Raw genomic sequence first — 8,774 nt, forward strand, 5'->3', positions numbered from 1 at the left:
TTCTAGCTTGGACTGGATCTTCTTCTTCAAGTTTTGATGCCTTGAACTTCCGGCATGGACTAGCTTCTTATGTATTTTTAGCTTTTAGAATACTCTTAGTTTAGTCATTTGAACGTAGATGTTCTTGTGATGATGACTTCCAGGTTTTGGGGATGGTAATAATAGTTTTGAATTGTTTTTATTAATGAGTTTAAGTCTTCCGCATTACTTTCTGTTGATATACGTTGAAATGTTAAGTGTTAGATTGGTTGGTTCGCTCACATAGGAGGGTAAGTGTGGGTGCCAGTCGCGGCTCGGATTTGGGTCGTGACATCATACCACCAAATTCGTTTCTTATTGCTGATTCATATTTATCTAGTATATTTATATTTGTTGTTGATGGAGATCCATCTATTTTCTTGTCACTTCTAAGTACTTCTAAACTTTCTGAAGGTAGATTTTCTATCCATAGTCTTGTTGTTCCTACAAATGTTCTTTCTATATACCTTGGTGTTTTTGTAGTTTTTATTTTGTTATCTATTAGTTGCTTAGATATATTTCCTATCCATAGTAATATTGCTTTATTTATATCTGTAACACAATCTAGATCTAAGAAATTATATTGTTCGTTTATTGGTTTTGGTATCCAATTTTTATTTAATCTACTATTCCATATTGCGTTAGTTCTATCTGATTGCTGATAACTTTCTGTATAATAAGTTGGTGGTGTCCATCTAGGACTAATTCTAGGACTATTTCTGGGACTATTGTCTGGAGTTTTAACTCTTGACGTACTAGGTCGATTCATATCTCCTGTGTTTATTTCTAGTTTTTTCGGTTTATTTACCTGTTCTAGAATTTCTGTGTATGTCTCACTTATATCACTTATTTTTGATTTTTGGTCATTTATTGTATCTGATTCTTTTTCGTCTATTTCATTTATTTCAAGGTCTCCATTTAGTTTTTGTTCCATCTCTTTTATTTCATTAGTTAATTCTAGTTCTTTTTCCTTTTCTATCTGTTTCTCTTTTTGTTTAGTTTCATATAATAATTTTAACCTAGCTAATTCTTTTTCTAAATCACTTATTCTTGTATTTTTTATTTCTTCTAAATGTTGTACTTCTTGTTTTGCTAGTATTTTTATTTTTTCAATTTCTTTTGATTTGTCTATTTCTTCATTTTCTTTTGTTATTCTTATCATAGTTGTTAGACTTATCTTCTAATTTTGTTGTTTCTTTTTCTAATATTAAATATAAATTATTTACTATTTTTTTATATAGTCTTCCTAGGTTTTGAAAATATTATTTTTATTCATTATAATTTATAAATTATGTTATATTGTAATTTATATTCAAGGTGATCTATTTGTATTTCTAACATAAATATAACTTTTCTTTGTGCTATTATTGATTTATTACATACTCCTGCTAACATGTTTTCTATTAATCTTTCTTTCCTCTGTTGTAGTTCTTGTCTTTTTTCATCTATTTTTCTTATCAGTTGTTGCCTATATATTTCTTTGTTCATACTGTTTTTTCAAATAAGAAACATATTTGTATTCTGTTTTTGAAATTATATTTATCAAATAATTTGTCTTATCGTTTTTAGTAAGTTGTGATAGTTCATATTCTATGTATAAGGGTTTTAATTTTTTCAATATCTTTCGTACTTTTTTATTTATCTTGGTTTTTGTTATTTTAGTTTCTTTGCTTGTTGTATTATTCATTTATATTTTTCTCTACAAAATTTTAAAAAGTTTACTTAATTTGTTTGGGTCTTTAATAAATTTTATCTTATAAATATTATTACTTCGTTTTTTGTCAAATTTCAAACCTTTTTGATTTAATCATTATATTTCTAATTCTATTTTATCATATTGATCTATGTTTTCATTAGCTTTTACCCAATATATACATTTTATCATTGATCTCTGAATATCTCTAGATCATCATATAAATCATTTATGTCAAAATAAAAATCATCTTAAAATTTATCTTGTATATCTAATTCAATCCAACCTTGGGTTGTTATTTCTATTATCTCATATGTTACTAATATATCATAAATTCTTCTTTTTATATCTGTATTAAGACCTTTTAGTATATAGAGTATTAATATCTTGTAATTAACATCATCGTCTAATAAATAGGAGTTCATTTTATTCATTTTTTCACTTAAAATTTTATTCCTTCCAACCTCTTAATAGATTATACTTATTCATTTTTGTAATAATAATGGTTTAATAATCATCTCGTCTAGTCACTACTACAATTTTCTTCTTTGATCAGTTACCCTAATAGCGCCTCAACTTTGTTTACTCCCCTAAACGGCCTTCTTGCCTATTGGTTTCAACCTTAGGATGGTATAGTCTGAGCATACTTATTCACAGAATATTTCTGTAGCAAACTTTCTAAAGATGGTTATTATAACATTATTAAAACATGATAAATAATCATAATCAACAAGAGATTATCAAGAATAAATAGATTTAGCTACCCATGAACATAAACGAATATACCTATTCTTGTAGATTTGTTATCTCTGAATTTTTCATATCTTATTTTTTGTAAACTAGCTCTGATACTAATTTTGGGTGGAAGCGGAATTAAGAGTGAGAGAGAGAGAGTTGTAGAGAAAAAGAGATCAGGGATGATTTTATTATGAGGGAGAACCCTCCATTTATACAAGAAATTTTTAACAACTTGGCCAAATGGCCGACAGAACTTTACATTTTACTTTTACACCTGGCAAAAAAAAAGTATTTTGTAATTTTATGTCTTTATTAAAGTAGTTTGCCGTGTAGTGTCGGCCAGAAGATAAGATGGCCATATGTAAAAGTTATGTCGGCCATATAAAAAGTAAAGGCCAATAAGTGTAAAAGTATTTTGTTTTCTTGTGTCGGCCGAATATAATAAGGCCAGGTGTAAAAGTAAAATGTAAAGTTGTGTCGGTCATTTGGCCAAATTATTAAAAATATCTTGTATAATTGGAGGGTTCTCCCTCATAATAAAATCATTCCTGATCCCTTTTTCTCTACAACTCTCTCTCTCACTCTTAATTCCGCTTGCACCCAAAATTTAGTTAAATACGCTTGATCAACACATGAATATGAATAAGTTTCTTATGGAACAACTTTATTACATGAACTAAAGTATGAAAGAATGGAAATCATCTCTTAAGGCCCTGTAGGCCTCCTGATTATAAATGTAGTCCACCACACACCCGTAAGAAAAAGCACTAATCTGTAGACACCCTAGGACACTTGAACTATATTCTCAAATACCATGTCGGGCAAACCTCAAGACTACACCCTGGATGTTGCAAGCACTCACAACTATGTTGGTTCCAAGGGAAACCTTGACCTAGATGACTACTGAGCTAAAAATTATGCATACATGTGTAAGACTTATAAAATAAAGATCCAAAGTTATTTAAAGATATGTCTCATTCAAAAATGTCAAATAAATCGCATATAAATAATTAAAATTATAATAATGTTCTAAAACTTGTGAATACTAAAGACTCAAAACTAACTCACTAATTTTGTCTACCTATGAAGCATCTACTAACTGAAGATATGTGTCGAGACAATACCCACATCTACCTGACTATTCAACTAACAAAGACTAAAATCGTGCAATAATTCCCATACTAATATATATGTTGAATTAGTGCTCAAAAAGACCTTTTTATGATATTATGATCTTTATTTTATTAACTAAAACTACTTCAAAAACTATTTATGCTCTTCCAAAATCTCAATTGAAAACACTTCATTTGGAACAATTAGTTTTCCCTTACAAACTCTTCTCAAGTGATAACTTTAAATACATGAATTTAAATTAATTCAGAAGTCAATACATTAACATATTTGGGCAAAAGCTTTCAACAATTCTTAAATAAATATGATTCATGTGATAAAATTAGCATGAATAATTATTCAAGAACTAAACTACATGAAGTACTAAACTCTAAATGAAAGGTGACATCTTTGGAGGAAAATATGGTAAGAATTCATTTCTTAAACCTTAGAGGTTGGTTTTCTTGGAACACTTATAAATTTAATGGGTAGATGATGTTAGTTGGTGTTAAAATTAAGAAATTATAAAATTTTATGATCAAATCTTACCCATGATGACGAATCAACCTTAAAAGAAGCTAGTTTATTGCGTACTTCTCTTTCTAGGATAAACTTTTTAAGTAGGGAGGTCGACTAAGTCTTTCGGATTTCTTATTAGGCTATTGCGACTCACTATCTCACAAAAAATGTATCAGGTGTGCGGCCAATGTGATGGAAGTCAGTAGCAACTTCCTCGCCATGCTATCCCTCGGAATATACCTCGGGCGCGCAGCCGGTGCACAACTGGATAGTGTCCAGTAAAAAGAACATAACTTTTTATTCTAAACTCCAATTGATGAAAACTTGGTGGCATTAGAAAGAAGACTCATTGACCTCTAATTTGATATATTCTTTTTCACATAAATTTTATATTCTATGAGATATGGTCATTTAATACTTACCTAAGTAAAATAGTATACCAAAACTCAACCGATAAGGAATCTCTGATCTCGACTTTATGCTAGAGGAAACTTCTGACCTTAGTTTACATCCAATACACTTCCCAAACATAAGAATTTATCTTCAAACCTATGTATAATTAGAAATCATCGAGTTTGTGCCGTTACACATTCGTAGAATAATTCATGTCTTCACTTAGAAATTTTTGGGGTGTAACATCAAAATACGCATATTCCTATTATCACTAATAGGCGAAGCAACTCTTTGGATTCCTTTCTAATTCTTTTTAAATGATTGAATAATGTTTGTGTATGGATATATTGATGATTTTATATGATTTTAAGTTTAATTACTCAAGAATCCATGGATTGCCTATTTTTCCAAATTGGATCTTAAAGTGTGGGTATTGATTGATGATTGTAGAACGTTATAGAATCATGCATATAATGTATTGATTACTAGAATTATGTATTAGAGGATTTCTTTTTCTTTTGATGTTAGATTTTCCCAAGAACCCATTAAAACACCTATATCTCTAATTTATGACTATCTTACCAGTAGATTGTGGAGAGATAAGTAAAATGAGATTATGTTGTAATAGTTGAGTTATCTGAATCATGCTTATTTTCATGTTTAATGTGTTAACCATAGATGTTGTTGGTTGAATGTGATCCTTGATGCAAGAGGGGTAAAACATGAGAATTATGCTTAATTATGGCTTCATATGTATACTTTATTAATATGATTATTATTGTTGTGTTGTTGAAAGGTCATTCTCACGTACACACTCATGTATGATTATTTGCTATGTTACTGTGTTGATTGAATGTTCGTTCTCATAAACACATAATGAGCATAATGTGAATGTTTTTCTCACATATTGAAGTTTCTAGGTTGAAAGTCAGTTCTCAACATTTAAATCTAACATGAAAACATGGATTGTAAAAGTTTATTCACGCGTAATCTAATGAGCTATCCTAATAAAATAAGTTAGGATTCAATAAATACTTCATGGGAATTATACTTAGCACCCACAAGATATTTAAAATGAAATAGAGTCTCTCCCGTTACGAAAGTCTGGGTTTATAAAGTTAATCTAAATGAGATGGAAGCTCCCCATTAAGTATGTTTGGAGTTTCTAGAAGCAATCTTCTATCCCATAAACTATGTGCCCCTTTAGATTATTTATCTATTGGATCGACCTAAAATCTAATATATATTTTGGTTTTGCCTTAGGCAAGTAGGACATCTCTTTTTGGTGTGGGCATGACACCAGATTCCATGGAATCTCACATAGTCTATGTCGGTAAAGGCTAATTCCCACAAGGTCAAGTCTAGGAAGAACTATGGCTACTCAAGAGGCCTTGATTATCATGGATAAGAGTGTGGACTCTTATTCATGCATTACACACATAAGCTTTGAGGTTAATTATTGTAGGGATCCTCTTTTGTTATGATGACTCATGTAATGAATGTTATCTTGATTAAATGGCAATTACATTTGACTCGGATATGAAGGATTGAGCCTTCATGGATCGAAGAGTACACAAGGAGAGGAAATGGATTCCAAATGGACCCAAGAGGAGTTTCACATGAAAAGAACAACATGAACAAAAATTAGCACCTACTCACAATGATAAGACAAACAAAAATAACCGCGAGAAACTTGATTGAAGCTAAACTCAAACGAAACTCAATCAACAGTAACCGATAAGAATGATATTTAAAACTTTCTCAAAGGGCATAGAAATCATGTAAACACAATTTCAACAAAAGCCAAGCTAAAAAAAACATTTACTACCTCATTATTAAGATGATAAAAATGTAATGATATCAAAAGTGAACCACTACAAGTGCTTTAGAGTTAGAAGATATTTTTCATTTCATTCTGACCTTTCTCAAAGAGGCATACATTTAATAAACAAAAGAATTTGGAAATGTAAGCCATGATTTTTCTTATTATTTTTTTTTTAAAAAAAAGGACTTTGCCAGCATAAGTTGTTGGAGCTGAAGGAAGGAAAAATAGTTTATGATTGACAGATACACTTAAGAACAAAACACCACCATTATATCATGGAAGATTTCAACTCAAACCAAATAAGAAAAAATTTTGACTAAATGATCACATCCAAACCCTATTTCTTGAACTCTCACTAGGACAAAGGCATCACATTAAATCGAACTTACGAGAGGGTGAGGGGAGAATACAAACTCCAATCAATGAAGCAAAGACGTACTCATATAGAAACAAGTTATTTGAATATAACACTAGAAATTTAAAAAAATAAAATCAGAATAGAATAAATAACTATGTCTAGAGATAGCAAGGTAGAAAGTTAAACAAACCATTTACCCGAAATTGCAAGTTAAGCTAACATACATTCTGATGGCAAAGGAGAAATGACAACGGAGATTATAAGCAACAACTAGAAATGGTGTATATATGTTCTATCATGTTTCTAAGAAAAAGCTCACTAAGGAAGTATGATATGCAAACTATACAACATTAAGAGTAACAGAGGGAACAAACTTTAAATACAAAGATACCCACAAAAATATCTTGGACACAATTTAGAGGAGGGAAAGGATAGTCACATGAACCGCATTAATCTGTGAACAAACAATTCTTTCAAACTACCTCACGAGCAAACAAATAAAAAAAGGAATCCAAATTTGCGAGCTAATGAAAACAATCCGAACAAAAAAAAAATCAGCAGGTGAGGCGCTTTGAAAGAGAGCCAACTATTACAACAGAACAATATACGCCTCCATGTTGGATGGTTCCAAATCGCTAAAGAAACACTGATATGTAGTCATCATTATGTCAAGAATCTAACAGCCAGCAGCAACAAACACATTTCCAGGACATTGAAGAGGACACCCTTTCAAAAACATATAAGAGGAGAAAGTCATACAAAAGGGGAGTTGTTACCTGCTTATGTGCAGTGAACAGTGACGACGAACTTCGAAGTGACTTCTACCCCACGAGCACAGGGCCGAACAGCAGCAAGAGACCCAAATGAATTTTCGAATCTTGACAAAAAAATAATGGGGAGGAACACCAGCAACAAAAGAACAGAAGAGCTGGCCGAAATCGACTATTTCCCCTGTTTAAAAAGTATTTTTAGTGCCCATTTCTATTACTCTGCTTAAGGTAATTTTTTTGTCTATTTTCCGCTCAAGAATAATTCTCTTCCAAAAAAATTCCTTTAACAGTGAATCACAAGTGATTATATATGGGGGAAAAATTAGGGTTCTATTGGAGGGAAACGGGCACAAGCGGATAGGAACGTGGACCACTTTCCTTTTGAATTCCCAAAAAACTTTCATCAATTTGGATAAACATCTTTTCTGAGGCTTCAAGACATTCCCAAAACTGGAAAGGAGGATGGACGGTTTGATGATTTCGATAGTCCTTGGGGTGAGACGTGGCTTGATCTCACGATCCCAAGGACGGAAACACGTGTTCTTCTCAACTGAGGACTGTACTGGTCTGAGGGGAATGAGGAAGAAGACGACAAAAGGGCAGGTATTCCTCTTTTTTTCCGTCTAGCCGCGTCCTTTAAGGATGTTGAACGTGATTTTTGTCTACTCGCCCTCGCGTGGGAAGGAACAAGGCGCATATGGAGCATATATGTGCCGTTCACGTATCAATGTCGTTGCTACGCCGTGAAAAATGTCGTTGTTACATTAGAGAGGAAAACTAAAATAAGGGTGGGTCGGGTCGACAAAATTGGAGTGGGCTAGGAGTTGGTATTGATGAAATGGGATTTGGGTTGGGTATTTCTGATGGGTCGGCTGATGGTATTGTCTAATTGAAATGTTGGATGGGTTGGCCGCTGTGAATTGAGAAGAAGCCCAAGTTCAGATAGAGCAAAATTGAAGAAGGGAATTAAAAATTAGTCAAATTGAATTTATTTGGTGAATTCGGCTAAGACTGAATAAGAAAAATTAGTATAAATAATTTATGAGTTTTCTAACCTTAACAAAAATAAAATAGTTAACTCAAATATAAACTAAATAATTTAAAGTATAAACTATTATATACCTAAACTAATTAGCTAAATATTTAACTAAAACTAAAATTTTCCTGAGATGATTTTTTGAAATAATCATATAATATACTATATATATATATATATATATATATATATATATATATATATATATATATATATATATATATATATATATATATATATATGTATGAATTTAACAAATTTTCTATAAAAAGTATTTTCTTAAAAAAAAAAGTAAAAAATGTTTATTGAGTGTA

General features: G+C 31.1%; 1 long non-coding RNA gene across 5 annotated transcripts in view; it reads right to left on the minus strand.

Moving 5' to 3' along the window:
- LOC101255636 (uncharacterized) overlaps positions 1–8,417 on the minus strand; it is a 56,483-nt gene extending 48,066 nt beyond the window's left edge. For 2 of the 5 annotated variants that reach the window (XR_011211887.1, XR_011211888.1), the window contains exon 1: positions 7,431–8,417. This is a non-coding gene — a long non-coding RNA (uncharacterized lncRNA). The remainder of the gene's footprint in view (positions 1–7,430) is intronic. The other 3 variants (XR_003244160.2, XR_011211889.1, XR_183159.5) reach the window with 3 other exon arrangements.
- Between the last annotated feature and the right edge of the window lie 357 nt (positions 8,418–8,774).

Source organism: Solanum lycopersicum, chromosome 10, assembly GCF_036512215.1.
Source record: "Solanum lycopersicum chromosome 10, SLM_r2.1".
NCBI lineage: Eukaryota > Viridiplantae > Streptophyta > Magnoliopsida > Solanales > Solanaceae > Solanum > Solanum lycopersicum.